Raw genomic sequence first — 16700 nt, 5'->3', positions numbered from 1 at the left:
GAGACAGCATCAGGCAGCCTTACTGGAGTGCTCCTCCCGGTAGTGGGCCGATGACGACTGCAGGGGGGCAGGGTGTGGGAGAGTGGGTCTCTGGGGAGGATTGTTGGGGGGGCTCTGCGCAGTGACTGGGTAGGGGGCACTGGGCAGCATAGGTGTGTGAACTAGGGATTTGCGGGGGGGTGCTGAATACCCCCAGGTTTTATATGGGGCTCCACTCCTGGCCCTATGGCGGGGGTCCCCGCTGCCTGGCCTGGCGCAGTGGATCCGGCTGCTCTGCCCTGCCCTGCCTGCCCTACGTGGTGGAGTCCAGGGCCCAGCTGCTCTGCCCAACCCAGCCTCCGTTGCCTGGCCCCATTCCTGGGTCTCCTCTCCTGGCCCCACTCTGTGGAGGGGTCTCTGGGCAGGGGGTGCTGGGCATAGGGGTCCATGGGGTTTAGCAGGGGGCATGCTGTGGTTCTCAACCTGCGGTCCATGTAACACAGTGTGGGCCGTATATATGGCCCACAATGATAAATATGTTGAGAACCACTGAACTAGGCTGTTTGGGAAAGTCAAGAATTCTGTGTTTGATATAAGCCACTGGAGTTTGCAAAATACAATAGCCTTATGTTATCAGGAACTTATAAAAGAGTGTGGTAGGGCTATAACAAATATGAAAGGGAAGAACAGAGACTCAACTTTAACAATAAAGGGATTTACCACACATTTGTAATTCCTCACACACTACTATGAAAATTTAATCCATAATACAAACTGTGTCCAAAGACTAGTTTGAAATGACTACTGTATGTAAAAGGATGCAAAACAGGCAGCACATTGTTGACATCACTAGGCCTCACCCTAGGTAACTTGGGAGGGTGGAAGCCTTCCTGCACTAGGCCTAAGTGAACCAAACTCTATCCTTCCATGTTTAAACTCTAATCAACCTCAAAAGCCAGGTGCAATTGGAATATGTAAGCAACCAGTTATCTGTGTGCAACCCCCTGCTCAAGCAGTAATAATGAAGCCTGCATGTTTCTGGCTGAAGGGAAAAAGGACAAGATAACGGTTTAAAGAAGTTACTAACAAGCTAGGCTTATAGCTGCCAAGAATGACTTAACTATTACCAGGGATGGGAGGGGTAGAGGGAGGAATGGGGGGGGGGGAGAAAGGGAGGGCTAGAGGGGAAAGGGGGGGGGGTGAGGCTTAACTGCAAAATGTATACAAGAAGAAAAACTGTTCCTGTTAGTGTGCTTGATCTGAGACGTGCCTGTCTCCTAGCACCACTTTGGGATCCCAAATAAACTTTGTTTGCTTCTCCACCTGGTGTGTTTATTGACGTGAAGCACACCGGGCAATGAACCCGCTGTTGCCTTGCCTCGGGCACTCTGTGCTGGCAACAGTTTTGGCACCCAACGTGGGGCTCGAGGCTGAAATTTAGCCTTGCCCAGACCCCTCTCGGAGGTCGACAGATTGCGGCGACGACCGACGCCCAGCGCGCACCGGTGACTTTACCGGGAGCCTCGGCGGAGACGTGGTTTGGTCGACCCCAGAGGGCACAACGGTGCAACACGCTCGAGTAGTGGAGAAGCAGCTGCGGGCGACGGTGGGGAACCGGTCCCATGGATAGGGCGACGGTGCAGAATCAGACCCTTGGATAAGGTAGGAACAGTCCAGTGGGGACTTTATCTGTCTTGACCTGGGGACGCCCAGTGTCTACCTGTTATGACCTGGGGATGCCCAGTGTCTCCCTATGGGGCAGGGACAGAGTATGGCAGGCAGGGCAAGGTGTTACACCCTTGGAATGCATTCTGGTGAATTGGAAAGTGTTTGGCGCAAATCCAATAATTAAAAGTAAACTGAAAAGGTTCTGTACAGTAGACTGGCCTCAATATCAGCTAGAGGACCAGGAAAGGTGGCCACCGGAAGGATCACTTAATTATAACACGATCCTTCAATTGCATCTGTTTTGTCAGCGAACGGGTAAATGGAATGAACATATGTATGTACAGTTGTTTATGTTGCTAAGAGATAGGTTAGATATTTTGCAAAAGTGTAATTTGACTCCGACAGGTTCGGTAGTAGCTACTGTTAGTTCCCAGAACCCCCCCCCCCCAGCTGTAATGGCAGGTCCGGTGTCCCCTTCGGCTATCACACCCCCACCATATAAAGATAAGGTGTCTCGGGTCCCAGAGATGCCCCCTCGGTGGAATTTTATCTGTTGATCACTGAGACTGTGGTGTCCAGACATGGCTCAGATAGGAATCAGGCCACTACTATGCAGGTTTACACCCATGTGCCTTTTAACCCGGTGGACCTAGCAGCCTTTAAGGCACAGGCAGGGGAATTCTCTACGAACCCAAGCAAATTTATCTCTGTCTTTGAAGGGTGCCTGGCTAGCTGTAAGCCTGACAGGTATGATTGTAATGTCCTTATGCGGACCCTGCTGTCTGAGGTGGAGAGTAATCAGGTTGTGTCTAAAGAAAAGGAAAAGAGGCAAGCGAAAATGATGGTCGCAGCAGTACAGGCCAGTGGCAGGGGAAAATTCCAGGAAGGTGGAAGGGGCCGGGGAATGAGAGGACATGGGCGTGGGCGCCCTGGCTCACAGGAAAGGTGTCTGGGTCGCAACCAGTGTGCCAGATGCCGAAAGGAGGGACATTGGAAAAATGAGTGCCCCGAAAGGGAAGGTACCCCTATGATGGCAGCGAAGGATCAAGAATAGGTGTGTCAGGGGAGACGGACTATCCTGCCCCTGGAACCCCGAGTAAAAATGCGGGTGGGAGATTCGGACATAGACTTTTTAATAGACTCTGGAGCTGCACGAACTGCCGTAAACCAACCCCTGCAGCTGCCTGTGTCAAGAGTCCCTCACTGTGGTGGGTGCCACAGGGAAAGGAACCAAGTGCCCGGTATATGCCCCAGCGGAATGTGCTTTGGGAAACAGAACTCTATCTCACAAACTGGTTTACCTCCCCGATTGTCCAACACTTCTACTAGGATGGGACCTGCTTTGTCGCTTAGGAGCCACCCTGCATTTCACCCAAAATGAAATAACCCTCACCTTACCCCCAGAGAATGCCTGGATAATGACCCTTGCAATTGAGCCCTCAGCCATGCAAGCCCCAGAGTGGAGCCAGTGGGAGGACAAAAGGAGGGTTAAAAAGCAGCTTTGCTGGACAGTGTTGGCCCAGGGATTTAAAAATTCCCCCACTCTGTTTGGCCAGGCCCTGGCCAGAGACTTGGAGGAGTGGGACAATGAGGACAGGGTTCTCCTCCTGCAAGTTAAAAGAAGCCAAGAAGGAGAGAAGGAAAAAGAACAGAACGAGTTAACTGAGGAAAAAAATATAGCTAGCAAGCTCAGTCCAAAGATAAGATGCTGGTACCATCCAAGGGCATTGTTCACAGCTAAGACTTGGCTGACAACCAAGAAAAGGGGGGCCTGAATGTGCCCAAGCAACTATGAGATCTGCAAAACACTGCCAGGCATTAATGAAATGTGTAAGGTTTCTTTTCTCACAGATAAAAGAAGAAGTGCTAACCAAAGACCCTAGCAGCCCTGCCATTCATTGAAATAAGGAGACTGAGTCTACGTAAGGTCCATCAACGAAAAACTGCTTTGGCTCCACACTGGAAAGGCCCTTTTCAAGTCCTGTTAACCACCAACACCACTGTGAAGTACCAAGGACTGCCCACCTGGACCCAGGCTTCTCACTGTAAAAACACCCCTCCACCTCGGGAGGACTCTCCGACTGATGATAAGCCTATTTAAAGACAGGCTGATGTGCTAGTAACCTCTCCTCTGTATGATGCTGAACCACACTGTTTCAGGAAAAGAGAAGAAGGAACACTTGCTTCATTGAAACCACAAAGTCCAGGAATTCCTGACTACAAAAGACATTAAGAACTGACCCTGGTGAAGAAACAAAGAATTATACGCTGGCAGGGAGGCTCTTACACCCCTGGCCTCCCAGGTACAGGCTGAATGTCTAGTCTGCCAAAAGAACAACCCTCGACCAGGAGTGTCAGTGCCACCAGCCACTCTGGAACCTACCCCAGGCCCAGGACTGGTTTGGCAAATAGACTTTACTGAGTTCCCCCGGACCCAAGGATTCAAATACCTTTTCGTCTTGGTGGATCGATTCAGCGGATGGCCTGAAGCCTTCCCATGCCATAACAACACTGCCAAAACGGTGGCTCTGAAATTTGTCAAGGAGATCATTCCCCGCTTTGGACTCCCCCAGTGGATGGAATCTGACAACGGAACACACTTCACATCCCAAGTTGTTCAGAAGATATCGGATGCCTTGCAAATCCCCTGGAAGCTCCACACTCCATGGCGACTGCAGGCCAGTGGAGTAGTGGAACGCACAAATCAGACACTTAAGCGGCACCTCTCAAAGGTGTGACAAGAGGCTTCCCTTAAGTGGCCTGATGCCTTACCCCTTGTTTTGCTCCGCATTCGCGCTCTCCCAAAGGGCAGGTTAGGGCTCAGTCCCTTCGAGATTATGTTTGGAAGGGCATGGCCTATGAACGGTACACCGGTTCTGGCAGGGAAGTGGGAAATGGGGTGTGGCTTTTTATCTCAGTATATGTGCTCTCCGTCTGCTGTTCTCTGTTCTCTCCACAGGTATACCAGAGATTTGCAGTCTCTCCCGCTGGATGCCCCTGTCCACTCCTTGCAGCCAGGCGATTCCGTTCTCATTCGGACTTGGAAGGACTAGCCTCTCCAAGAGAAGTGGAAGGGACCCCACACCGTCCTGCTGGTCTCCCACACAGCAGCAAAGGTCAAGGGACACAAGAACTGGATTCATCACTCCCGTCTGAAGGCAGTGCCCATTCCTGAACGGTGGACCATCCAGCCTACGGAAAAGGACTACCAGCGATGACCTGAGACTTAAACTGTTATTCAAAAGACAATAAGGCCTGCTGGGAATGCCCTGTGGTCTCTTTGGACAGTCGCAGCGCACTCCCCATGAAAACTCTAAGTGTTGGTTGTGTTTACTCTCACAGGGCCGGCCTTACCTGGTGGCCTGGTCCCTTTTTGTTTTTAATCTGCCTACTATTGGTAATTGTTATTTTGTGGGTATTTGGGGAATTGTAATTGTTAGGCCCTAGGGTCACCTGCCCAGCATGAGTTCAGGTCCAGGGTCTGCCACAGTGGTACTCTTTGCCATAGGGACACTCCTCTCGTTACCTCCCGTTTCCCCCCAGGCACAAGTGGGATGGAAAGGGATCCCTACTAACTTGGAAACAAACACATATGAGTCCTTGAAGGTTTGCTTTGCCCAAGAGTTTAACCTCTCTAACTGCTGAGTATGCTCGCAAATCCCGCACCACGCAGCAGGGTTACCCTGGAGGGTGGTCCCCCCAAAATTGGTCAGATATCTGTTGGGGATGGTTCAGTAGGGGAAGAAATACCTCGGGTACCCCCTTGTCACAAAACTGTACCATTGAATCCCAGTATGCATTAAGGGACAACCCCTGGCCACCCCAGGCAGCGTAAACCTTTGTACGCCACCTCAGAGCCCATTAAGGAAGGAGACAGGTTGGGTATAATCCTTCTTCCATCCCATGGGGTGGGACGGCTAACCCAATTTTATCGCAGGCTCTCTGTGTTTCTCACCACATTCGCCAATGAAACCTTGGCCATAGAGAAGAGCCTTAACTCAGAGCTATACCAGCTCCGGTTGCTGTCCCTGAAAAACAGACAGGCCTTACATTATGTTTTAGCCTCCCAGGGCGGGGTGTGTGCCCTTATTGGGAATGAATGTTGTACTTACGTCCCAGAAAACTCACAGGACATTAACAAGCACGTCCTGTCAGCCAAACAGGCTTTCAAGCAGTGGAAGGCCCAGGAAAGGAAACCCACAGTTTTCGATTCCCTTTGAAGTTGGTTGCCCAACCTAGGAGGACTGCGGGGTGGCCTTGTGCGTCTCCTCCTCACAGGTGTGGTACTGTGCCTGGTCACCCTCCTCCTAATTGCTTGTTTTAAAATGCTCCTCCGTAAGCTTTGTGCCCCCCCGCTCCTCAAAAATCCCGGCATACCCTCTCATTGAAAACCCCAGCTTCATAGCACTTAATCATATCTTGTCCACAGAATATGAGAAAACTCAGCCAAAAGTTTGTTGAGTATTCTCAAAGGAGGGAGTTGTTGACATCACTAGGCCTCACCCTAGGTAACTTGGGAGGGTGGAAGGCCACTAAGTGTCAGTGAAGCCTTCCTGCACTAGGCCTAAGTGAACCAAACTCTATCCTTCCATGTTTAAACTCTAATCAACCTCAAAAGCCAGGTGCAATTGGAATATGTAAGCAACCAGTTATCTGTGTGCAACCCCCTGCTCAAGCAGTAATAATGAGGCCTGCATGTTTCTGGCTGAAGGGAAAAAGGACAAGATAACGGTTTAAAGAAGTTACTAACAAGCTAGGCTTATAGCTGCCAAGAATGACTTAACTATTACCAGGGACGGGAGGGGTAGAGGGAGGAATGGGAGGGAGAAAGGGAGGGCTAGAGGGGAAAAGGGGGGGGGGTGAGGCTTAACTGCAAAATGTATAAAAGAAGAAAAACTGTTCCTGTTAGTGTGCTTGATCTGAGACGTGCCTGTCTCCTAGCACCGCTTTGGGATCCCAAATAAACTTTGTTTGCTTCTCCACCTGGTGTGTTTATTGACGCGAAGCACACCGGGCAACGAACCCGCTGTTGCTTTGCCTCGGGCACTCTGTGCTGGCAACAACATGATAAAGTTAAGACTATTTTTATTTATTATGCTAAGAAGATAGGGTGGTATAGAAAGCTGGGGTGGTGTGATGCAGTTTAGCTTTAGAGTGAGCTGATTCTAAGGCCACTCAGATTCAGAGATGGCCTAGCATTTGAGAGGATAGGGTTTGTGAGAAGGGAATAGTGATGGGTTGCTGGAGGCCTCAGTCAGAAGTGACCAGATTCCAGAAGCTTCCTGTCTGGCTTCAGGATATCTCATGTAAAGGAAAGTTGCAAAATAACACAGTTATAAAAAATGTGCTTTGCAAAGTGTGTACAGGGGAGATAATTCCCATGATTCTCACTTCTGTTTTTGCAAGGTCATTTCAGACTCTGCCTACTCTTTAACTCGAATTGCCTTCTTGCATTTAGCTGACAGGATCTCTAGCTTTTACTCTTCATATTCCCCCTGGAATTGGTAGCACTTGCTTTACAGTTGTTGCTCCCCAGGCAACCTGGAAAATATGCTCCCCCTCGCAGTCTCACATTCGCCTGCACAATAAACAGTCACTAAACATTTTGTTACCCTTAGGTGACTGCCCATTCTGGCTCTGTGGTGGAACCGGCTCTGGGAATTAGTGATCCCTGATATCCAGGTTTCTTATCTTGCTTTTTCATTTTGCACGCTATGGTTGGCTGATTCTCTAAATTAGCTGTTGGCTCAGGCCAGGTCTACACTACAAACTTATTTGGGTATAACTATGTCACTCGGGGGTGTGAAAAATCCACCCCCCAGAGCAACCAACCCCCAGTGTAGATAGCACTATGTCAACAGGAGGGCTTCTCCCATCAACATAGCTACCACCTCTGGTGGAGGTGGATTAACTGCGCCAACAGGAGAAGCTCTCCCGTCAGTTTACTAGCGTCTTCACTGAGTGCTACAGCAGCGCAGCAGCACCGGTATAGCTGCGCTGCTGTGGTGTTTTAAGTGTAGACCTGCCCTCAGCTAGTTGTCTGACTCTAACTTTTTGTTGGGCAGCCTGACTTTCAATTCCTTGCTTTAAAAATTTAGCTTCAGCTTTCATATGTCTGAGCTAAGTGATATAACCCACTTTTTCTCCTATCTTCTCACTCTTTAACTCACTCATTCACTCTCTCCCTCCTCTCCTTTCAGCCTCTGGCAGGCTGCTGCTTCCTTGTCAGTTTGACTGGCCTGCAATTGATGGTACGCACTTTCATGACCCTTTGAAGTGCTGATAACTACTGCAGCTGCTTCTTGCAGTGTGGCACAAAGTCACAGATTTAAACATAAAATAAATAAATAGCACAAAGTGTTACTAAACCGCAAGCTCTAAAATTCCGCCTTGCTCTTTTTCATCTCAGCCCTACTCCCTCAGGGCTTGTCTGTATGGTGCATTAGTCTGCCCTAGAGAGGTGTGCAATAGCATGTCACACGCTAACTGGCCTTTGTGGTTACCTTAATGCTCAGAAAAGAACTTTTAGTGTGCAGGGTCCAGGGACCAATTAGTGCACAATATATTAGCACGCACTGGAATTTTCACTAGTACAGACTAATGTGTAGACAAGCCCTCAGGTGAGGGTGCCACATTTTTCCTTTTTAAGAAAATTGATTGAATAATTAAACCTTAACATATCCCCTTTACAGTGCTTGTGGGGGGGTTTCTGGGCTGTGCCGATGGCTTCTCAAGAGAGAATTGAGTCTCATTTCACTCTGTGGACATTGTGTCCTATGACCTGGAGCATTAGTTGTTCTGAGAAAACCTATTTTATTTCTTACCTACTGATTTTTCTCTCCCCTATACAGTGCTAATAACTTACATCCATTTCCATGTGGGGACACTACTAAATGCTTTTGTTATTTGCTGCAAAAAAATAAAATGGAAATAAAACCTGATCCTTAAACAAGGTCTAAAGATGCATCACTACAATGCTCGAGTGCCCCCAAATATGACTGAGATTTGACCTCTCAACTAATTCTCCTTTGTCCTATCCAAAAAATGACAAGCCAGATTTTTTGAGAAGTAATCAGCCTCAGTAACATTTTCTCTACATAAAAAAGTAAGAAGTTTTCATTTTAATCTTCCACAAACCACCTATTTTACTTGGAAACAATATAGATCCTCAAAGTACCAGCAAAAATTGGGTGGACTGGCTGGGTCATAGCACAGGATGCTTTACTACAATCTCGCAGTGGAGATACCATCTCCCTAATGCATGTATTTTGCCTTCCTCCCGCATTGCAGTATAGACACACATCCAATTTAATTGCTGGTCCTGGATACTGTAGATAGCATTTGAACTTGTGGCTACTGCAAGCAGGTGAATGGTGATAATGGTAAAACTGAGTAAATGTTATCCTGCTAGAATTCAGAGAGTAGCATAAATTTGAGCTGATCACAGGTGTAGAAACAGTACTTAGAAAATGTTCTGGTCCTGAAAACATTTTGTACTAGTCTACCAAAGTATATTTCTGGTCCAGGGAAAACCACAAAACGTTGATCATAAAATGTGTGGGTCATTTAATTTAGGGCCAGATGCTACATACCTTTCTTGCACTGAGTAGCGTTTACTCATATGAATAGTTCTACTGCCGAATAATGGCTGCAGAATAGGGGCCTTGATTTTGTTTTCAATATTTTTCTTAGTGAATGTCAATGTAAAATCTCTCAGCAGTTCTAGAAAACAAAGGTTAATATTTGTACCTTCCCCCCCACTTCCCCCACTACTGCTGCTGTCATAAGCAACTGCAGTTTCTGTGTTTTAAAGGAGGGTCAATGTCCTCATTAAGTGTACTTTGGAGATTATATTTGCCCCCACATCCAAATATTTTTTCCATGCAACTTCATGTGCCCATTGCAGCTACCTCATAACATGAGGTGCTTATAATATCAGGCGCACCATGGGTATCAAAGCTAATTATTTTAGTGAGTTTACACTTTAAAATGAGTGCATTGTAATTTACCACATTGCATTGCTTCCGCTCCCCTTCCCTTAAGTTCTGACATGATTTTAGCATTCAGTATTCTCATGAACTCCTAGTGTTAGAGCTTAATGCTTGAAGTTTATACCATTTGGAAGCAGAGGGAGAGAGCTTTCCCAGGGGGGATATGGCTTTGATTCCAGCTGTAACAATTCTCCAGATAGCAGTCACTAAACAGAGGTTAAAACTGAACTGAGGAGGAAAAGGCAAGAGGGTTAATTAGAATTATGTGCTTTTAAGGCCTGATGTCTTACTAACAACTAGAGTTAGAAAATACTTCTGTACAGTATGGGACAGCTGGGATTTCTGTGTTTTCAACGAAGTATAGAATGACAGATGCAATAGAACCATGGGATATTCTAAGATTATTGTATTGAGATGTGACAGATGCTATGGATTAATAGAATATTCAGAGACCATTGTATTAATATTGTAAACGTTATGTGTATCTGTATGGGCTTGCTAATAATTGCATTTATGGTTAAATGGGTCAGATAAGCAATGCTGTCTGCAGGAACTTAAGTCAACGCGGGGTAATTCATGCAAGTTCCCAATATTGAAACAATGCAGCTAACAAGTCGAGACCCCCTCCCCAAGGAGGAAGCTCATAGATTGAATTGACCTGATTCAAGAAGCCTAAGAAGACCAATGCCTTGATAGTATATACAAATACTAGCTCTGATCTGGGAGTCAGATGGTCTCTCACACCATCTGAGAACTGATAGGCATGAGACTATGACCAACAGAACCAGGCTTTGTGTGAGGACCTGAAGTATTTTAGACCAGCCAGGGTGTTCATGGGGAATATGGGTGCAACCTGGTAAGCTAGGCAGATGTATAAGATGTTAATTGTTTTAAGAAATGTTTTATCTGAAATTCTTTTGTTCTGCATAAATAATATTCTGCTTTATGACAGTGGCTGGTCACTGGTGATCCCTGCCAATGCCCCTGAGAGAACAGAACTGCAGGGGCTGAATTGAATTCTGATTTGCTGAGGTGATCACAGTGAATTGCAGGAGTCTACAGCTGAGGTTTTGTTAGTCGGGGAGTTGAAATGATATAACATTGTAGTTGCTGGGGTAGTGGAGGCGAGACTCATAAAAAATGTTCAACATTCTTTGGAGGATGCAAATTTATTGTATTCTGGAGGAACCAGCTACATAAAAAGGGTGACGTTTGTCCTCCATCCACCCTTTAATAAATCACTCTCAAGGTGGCACCCTATTTCTGATTGACTGCCATATGCCAGTTTGATCCATCAACATAAACAGCTGTCCGTCATTGTAGCCTACGCTCCCACCAAGGATGGTATCGACACTAATAAAGATTAATTTTATTAGCAACTAGAAGCAGTGATGCAATCTGTTCCTCTGCACGACAAACTTAGAGTTGGAGATATGAGTGGAACACCAAGTTGTCCCAGAAATGGCTTTGAGACTATTCTCAGACCATTCTGCTCTGGAACAATAAATGATAACTCTGTGAGATTTCTCTTCTTTTGTGCTTTTCATCATATCACCATCATTTCCTGTTGATTGAGGTGTTTTGATATGCATTGGTAAACTTGGATATCCAATGAAGGCCAGATGAGGAAGGAGATGGATCATATATTGGTCCAGAATCATACTATATTAAGGTCATATCAGGTCTACAGAGGTGCAGAAGACCCAGCAAATACTGATCATTGTCTCCTTGTTGTTAAAATGGCAATTACCCCTAATTTCAACACATGAGTGAGCCTATTATAACACATAAGGCACAATGTGTCTGTGACAATTCAGTGCTTTCTAACAAGTACTCATCACAGTGCATAACAAATTTGATGCACTTGTCGCTCTCACAAATGACATAGATTTAGCTTGGACTGCCATAAGCATAGTCATTCAAGAAGCCATAGATGCCACCCCTACACAGGAATGCTAAAATCAATGCCCTTGGCTATCTGTTGAGACATTTCAAATTCTTCAAAAGAAATTTGAAGCCAGGCAACGCAATGATGCCGCTGAATGTAAATATTTACAAGGTATTTTTCCGGCAAGAGAAAAAGTGGATCATAAAGCTAATTTTGAGAACTTAGTAAAAGAGAGACGAGGAAATAAAATTGAATAAATTATGGCCTCCATTTAAAGCTTTTCAATCACTTTGATCCAGAACTGGACAGCGCATGGGGTTTATGCCAATAAATATAGTTGATGGCAAAACATGCGCAGCCCAAGAAGAATTCCTGTAAAGATGAAAGAATACTATAAGAACTTAGCCATTCTAAAGCAGCTCCATGCCCAGATTTGGACTCATTTGTAGCAGAGGCAATCCCTGGCCTCGAAATATGAATAGATGTACTTACCTTGGAAGACGTTTGTTCTACCATAAAAATAAACAGTGAAGCGGGCAAGCTGCTGGTCCAGATGGCATAACATCTGAAATTCTGAGCTGTACCATAGAGCCTGTAATTGTAGCTTCACACCAACTTTTTTTCTGGGCTTGGACTACTGGGAAGGAACCAGTGGAGTGGAAAGAAGGAAAAGGGAAAAGGCCCATGCACTGAGTGCGGCAGCTGCAGGCCAATAACTCTGCTTTTGCTTCCCAGAAGTGTTGTTACACATGTCCTACTTGTCTGGCTCCAGCCTCTCCTTGTGAAACATCATCAACCAGAACAATGAGACCTCAATGCCAGGCAATCTTCATTGAATGCTATACTTACTCTATATCTTTTATCTGAGAACCATCATGAATTCAATCATCCTTTGACAGCAACATATGTAGACCTAAAGACAGCCTTCAGTTCTGTCAATAGAGCTGCCTGCTGGAAGGCCCTACAAGACACAGGCATTCCTGACATCCTCTTGAGATTAATTCAAGATCTACATAATGACCCAGGAGTTTAGATGTGATGAGGGACCCATAGGATATGACAGGTTTTACACAAAGTGAAGCAGAGATGTGTCCTGGCCCCAGCTCTGTTCTGTTGCACAGCTCCTTGAACATATCTCCACAAATACCATTATAACTGTCATCATAATGCCTTTTATGGACCGTCATCCTCTTTGGCTAGGATGCAAACGACATTAAAGATACACTAAACAACTTCCAGCATGTGGCAGCTACCCTTGGACTAAGGATTTCTTGGTCAAAAACAAAAATCTGCAGCATTGATGCAAAAGTTGTGATTCAAGATATCTGTGCTGCTTGACAAACTATGGGAGTAGTAGATGATTTCACCTATCTAGGCGTAAATTGTCATCAAATGGGTGCATCCAGGCAGACATTCTGAGGAGAATCAGTTTAGCATCCTCAACCATTAGGGATCTGCATAGGATCTGGAGCCAAAAGAAGGTGAAATTATATATAAAATGATATATATGTATTTATCAAATCTGCATACTTCCAGCCTCATACAGATTTGAAATGTGGAGACTGCTTAAACATGACATCAGGAGGCTAGAAGAATGTCATACACGTTACAAGTGGCAATGATTAGGCATAAGTATTAGGAATTTATTATTGAGAAATGGCCTTGAGAGAATTTAAGTCGTCATTGGTCACTGCCAGCTGTCACTTTTTGGTCATATTTCCCACCTTGGAGATTAAGTCCCCACACATTAAGCTCTGAAGATCAGATTTGAGATCAGCAGGGGACATTGCTTGGCCACGGACTGGCAGTGGCCACACAGTTGTCCCCTATTAAATTGGCTACATCAGCTCAGTAATAACCCTGTGGAGCTTTTAGATGCCCACAATAAAGCCGTTACACTATGTTGCCACAAACATCGGCCCTATGGACCCTCACTAAGTGTATTGTTGTTGAAGACTTGAAACCTAAGTGCCCTTAAGGAGACTGTGTTTTCCACTGGAAAATGATGATTAATCAAAACCCAAACTTTACATAGGAAAGGACTGGTTTTAACCAATTTCCCATTTCAAAAAATATTTTGAAAAATAAAAGATCAATTTTTGTATTCAAAATAACTTTCCATTTTGAAATTTAAGATAATTTATAATAAAAAAAGTCAAAAAGGTCAAAATACAAATAAAATATTTAGAAATTATTGAAATATAACATTTCAATTAATGTGATCTATTTTTTGTTTGTTTGTTTTAATTTTGATTTATACAATTTTTCTAGATTTTATTTTTTTGTCCCAGTTCAAGATGGGAAAAAATTGAAATCTTGAAAATTCTCACGAGTAGGGTGACCAGACGTCCTGATTTTATCGGGACTGTCCCGATATTTGCTTCTTTGTCCCGTGTCCCGACCAATGTTTGGTCAGGACACTGGACAAACAAGAAATTTTGCCCTCCCGGAGGGACTCTCGCCCCCCCCCCCCCCCCCGCCGCCCGGCTCCGCCCCTTCCTTCCCCCTTTGGCTCCCTCCCCAAATCCCCACCCAGGCCCCGCCTCTTCCCCAACCACACAGCATTCCTCCTCCCTCCCAGGCTTGCAGTTGCATGGCGGCACAAGCCGGGAGGGAGGGAGTGGTGGCAGTGCCTGGATCCTGGAGCTGGTGAGTCAGCTCCGGCACCCAGGCACCGGGCGGGCAAAGGGGGGCTGGCAAGGGAGGGAGGGAGACAGGTGAGCTCTGAGCCCCCCGCCGCGCCAGAGGGCTCCTGCCCGGCCCCCGGACCACTGCACATGGGGGCCCGGGGCCGGGAGCGCAGCGCGGAGGCTGCTCCAGCCCTGCAGCTTGCGGGACATCGTGGTGGGTGCGGGTAGGGGTCAGGCGGGCGGCGTGGGGGCATGGGCCGAATCCCTGCTGCGGCCGGGGAGCCCCACGCCTCTCCCTCCCGCTCGCAGCTGCAGCTCCTTCCCGGCGGGTAGGGTGACCAGACATCCCGATTTTATCGGGACTGTCCCGATATTTCCTTGTTTGTCCTGTGTCATGGACACGGGACAAACAAGGAAATGCTCCGGAGCCCGGAAGTGCTCGCGCCCCCCCCCCCCCGCCCCGACTCCGCCCCCTCCTCCCCCCATTGGCTCCCTCCCCGAATCCCCGCCTCTTCCCCAGGCTCACCATTCCTCCTCCCTCCACAAGCGCTGGAGGGAGGCCCCGGAGACGTAGAGGAAGCGCGGGGCCGAGGTGAGTGAGAGTCCGACCTGGCTCCGAGCGCAGGCAGGACTCAGTCGGGTGGTAGGGAGAGTAGGGGGATGGCCCGCGGGGCCAGGCGGCGGCTGTTCTCCCGCCCTGGGCAGCGGGACGCAGGAGCAGCCACTGCTGCAGCTCCCACTGCCGTGGGGGGAGGAAGCAGCCGATGGCCAAGCTCGGCGGCTGTGGCTACGGCTCTGACGCCCGGGCCCGAACCCCGCGAGCCTGGGCCTGCTGCGGGGACCCAGCAGCTTGCACGCTGCACACGCCCAGCCCCTGGCCAGTCACATCTGGGCTGCTGCCCAGCTGGTGCTATCCTGCGGCGGCCCCGGGGCGGAGGCATCAGCAGCCCAGGCCCGTTCGTTCCCCTGCGGGACCCGAGCGGTACGGGGTGAGCTGGGGCCTGCTGCCCCCACTCCGGGGCCACTGCGGGATAGCACCAGCTGGGCAGCAGCCCAGACGCGACTGGCCAGGGGCTGGGCTCAGCGTGCGCGCTGCTAGATCCCCGCAGCAGGCCCAGGCTCAGGGTGTTTGGGGGTGTCAGAGCCGCAACCACCGAGCTTGGCCATTGGCCGCTTCCTCCCCCCGCGGCAGTGGGAAGTGCAGCAGTGGCTGCTCCCGAGTCCCGCTGCCCAGGGGGGAGAACAGCCGCTGCCTGGCCCTGCGGGCCGTCCCCCTACTCTCCCTACCGCCCGACTGAGTCCTGCCTGCTCGGGGCCAGGCCGGACTCACCCTGGCCCCGCACTTCCCCTGCGTCTCCCGGGCCTCCCTCCAGTGCTTGTGGAGGAAGGGTGTTTTCTATTTTTTTTGCCCCGCCTCCTCCCACCATGCCCCACCCCCGTCCCGATATTTGACTTGGGTGATCTGGTCACCCTACCGGCGGGACGCACCCCCCGGCCCGCCCTCGGCACAAGTGGGAGCCCCGCACCTCTCCCGCTCAGCTGCGCTCCAGCGGCTACTTCCCGGCGGGAGGGAGACTAGGTGCGGGGGACATGCTCTGCATGTGCCCGGGGCGGTGGGAGGTGCGTCCCACCGGGAAGGAGTCGCAGCAGCGAGCAGGAGGCAAAGGCGCGGGGCTCCCTGGCAGCAGTGGGGATTCGGCCCGCGCCACCCACCCGGCCCCTGCCCGCTCCGCTCTGCCCCCGCCTGGACCCACCGAGCGCCGCATGTCACCCACACAGAACCCCTGCTCTTCTTTTACCCCTGCTAAAGAAGTGATATCAGTTATGTCATCCATCATCCTTCCTAGCCTCTAGTTTCAGGAGCTATCTTTTAGACATTGATCCTGTTTCCCAGTGATGAATGAACATCCTGCAGATCTGGACATATAGTTGGTGCTGATGTGACAGAGACTTGGTTTTAAATCAAACCAAAACCCCCAAACATTCTTTTCGAAAGTACATGCTGGGAATAAAAAAGAAAGCTAGAGATGACATTTTGGCTTTGGGACTGCCCTCATGCTGTGGAAATATGGAATATATTTTCCTTCTTGTTGCCTAAAGAAAAGTTTCTGAACAGTAAAGGACAAAAGCAACATTTGCATGTACACTGATCAACACACAGGAATGGTCTGTCCTGATTCACAGTGGACATTAGTATTGCCTACGGCCAAGGGTAAATCTGGAGTTCATTTAAAATGGGCACAGATACTGGGTTCACGGCATGAATTATTAGGCAGTTCTCTCTTTTCTTGGCATTTTCCTCATATAGTTCATCTGAAAGAGAGTAACATTTAAAATTGGATTAGATTTTTCTTCTGGAATTAATGCTGTGTACAATTGGCTGCAGCTGTATTTCATGCCTATCCTTTTTTTTCTCTCCACTGTCATACTTTCTTTGTGTGCATACACACACACGTATCTACTCCTATGTCAGAAATGCTGTGTTGAGGAAAAGCAGTCTCATCTGAAATTAAGCAAAAGATTGATGGTCATATTCAACTTTTA

At 48.2% G+C, this 16700-nt stretch overlaps 1 long non-coding RNA gene across 1 annotated transcript; it reads left to right on the top strand.

The window, feature by feature from the left end:
• Window positions 1–1144: 1144 nt before the first annotated feature.
• Window positions 1145–4891, top strand: LOC135981673 (uncharacterized). Its single transcript, XR_010598813.1, has 2 exons — window positions 1145–1641; window positions 4607–4891. It is a non-coding gene; the product is annotated as an uncharacterized LOC135981673 (long non-coding RNA).
• Window positions 4892–16700: the final 11809 nt, after the last annotated feature.

This window comes from Chrysemys picta, chromosome 2, assembly GCF_011386835.1.
Source record: "Chrysemys picta bellii isolate R12L10 chromosome 2, ASM1138683v2, whole genome shotgun sequence".
In the NCBI taxonomy this organism is placed as follows: Eukaryota; Metazoa; Chordata; order Testudines; family Emydidae; genus Chrysemys; species Chrysemys picta.
This window is presented reverse-complemented; position numbering and strand designations above follow the sequence as displayed.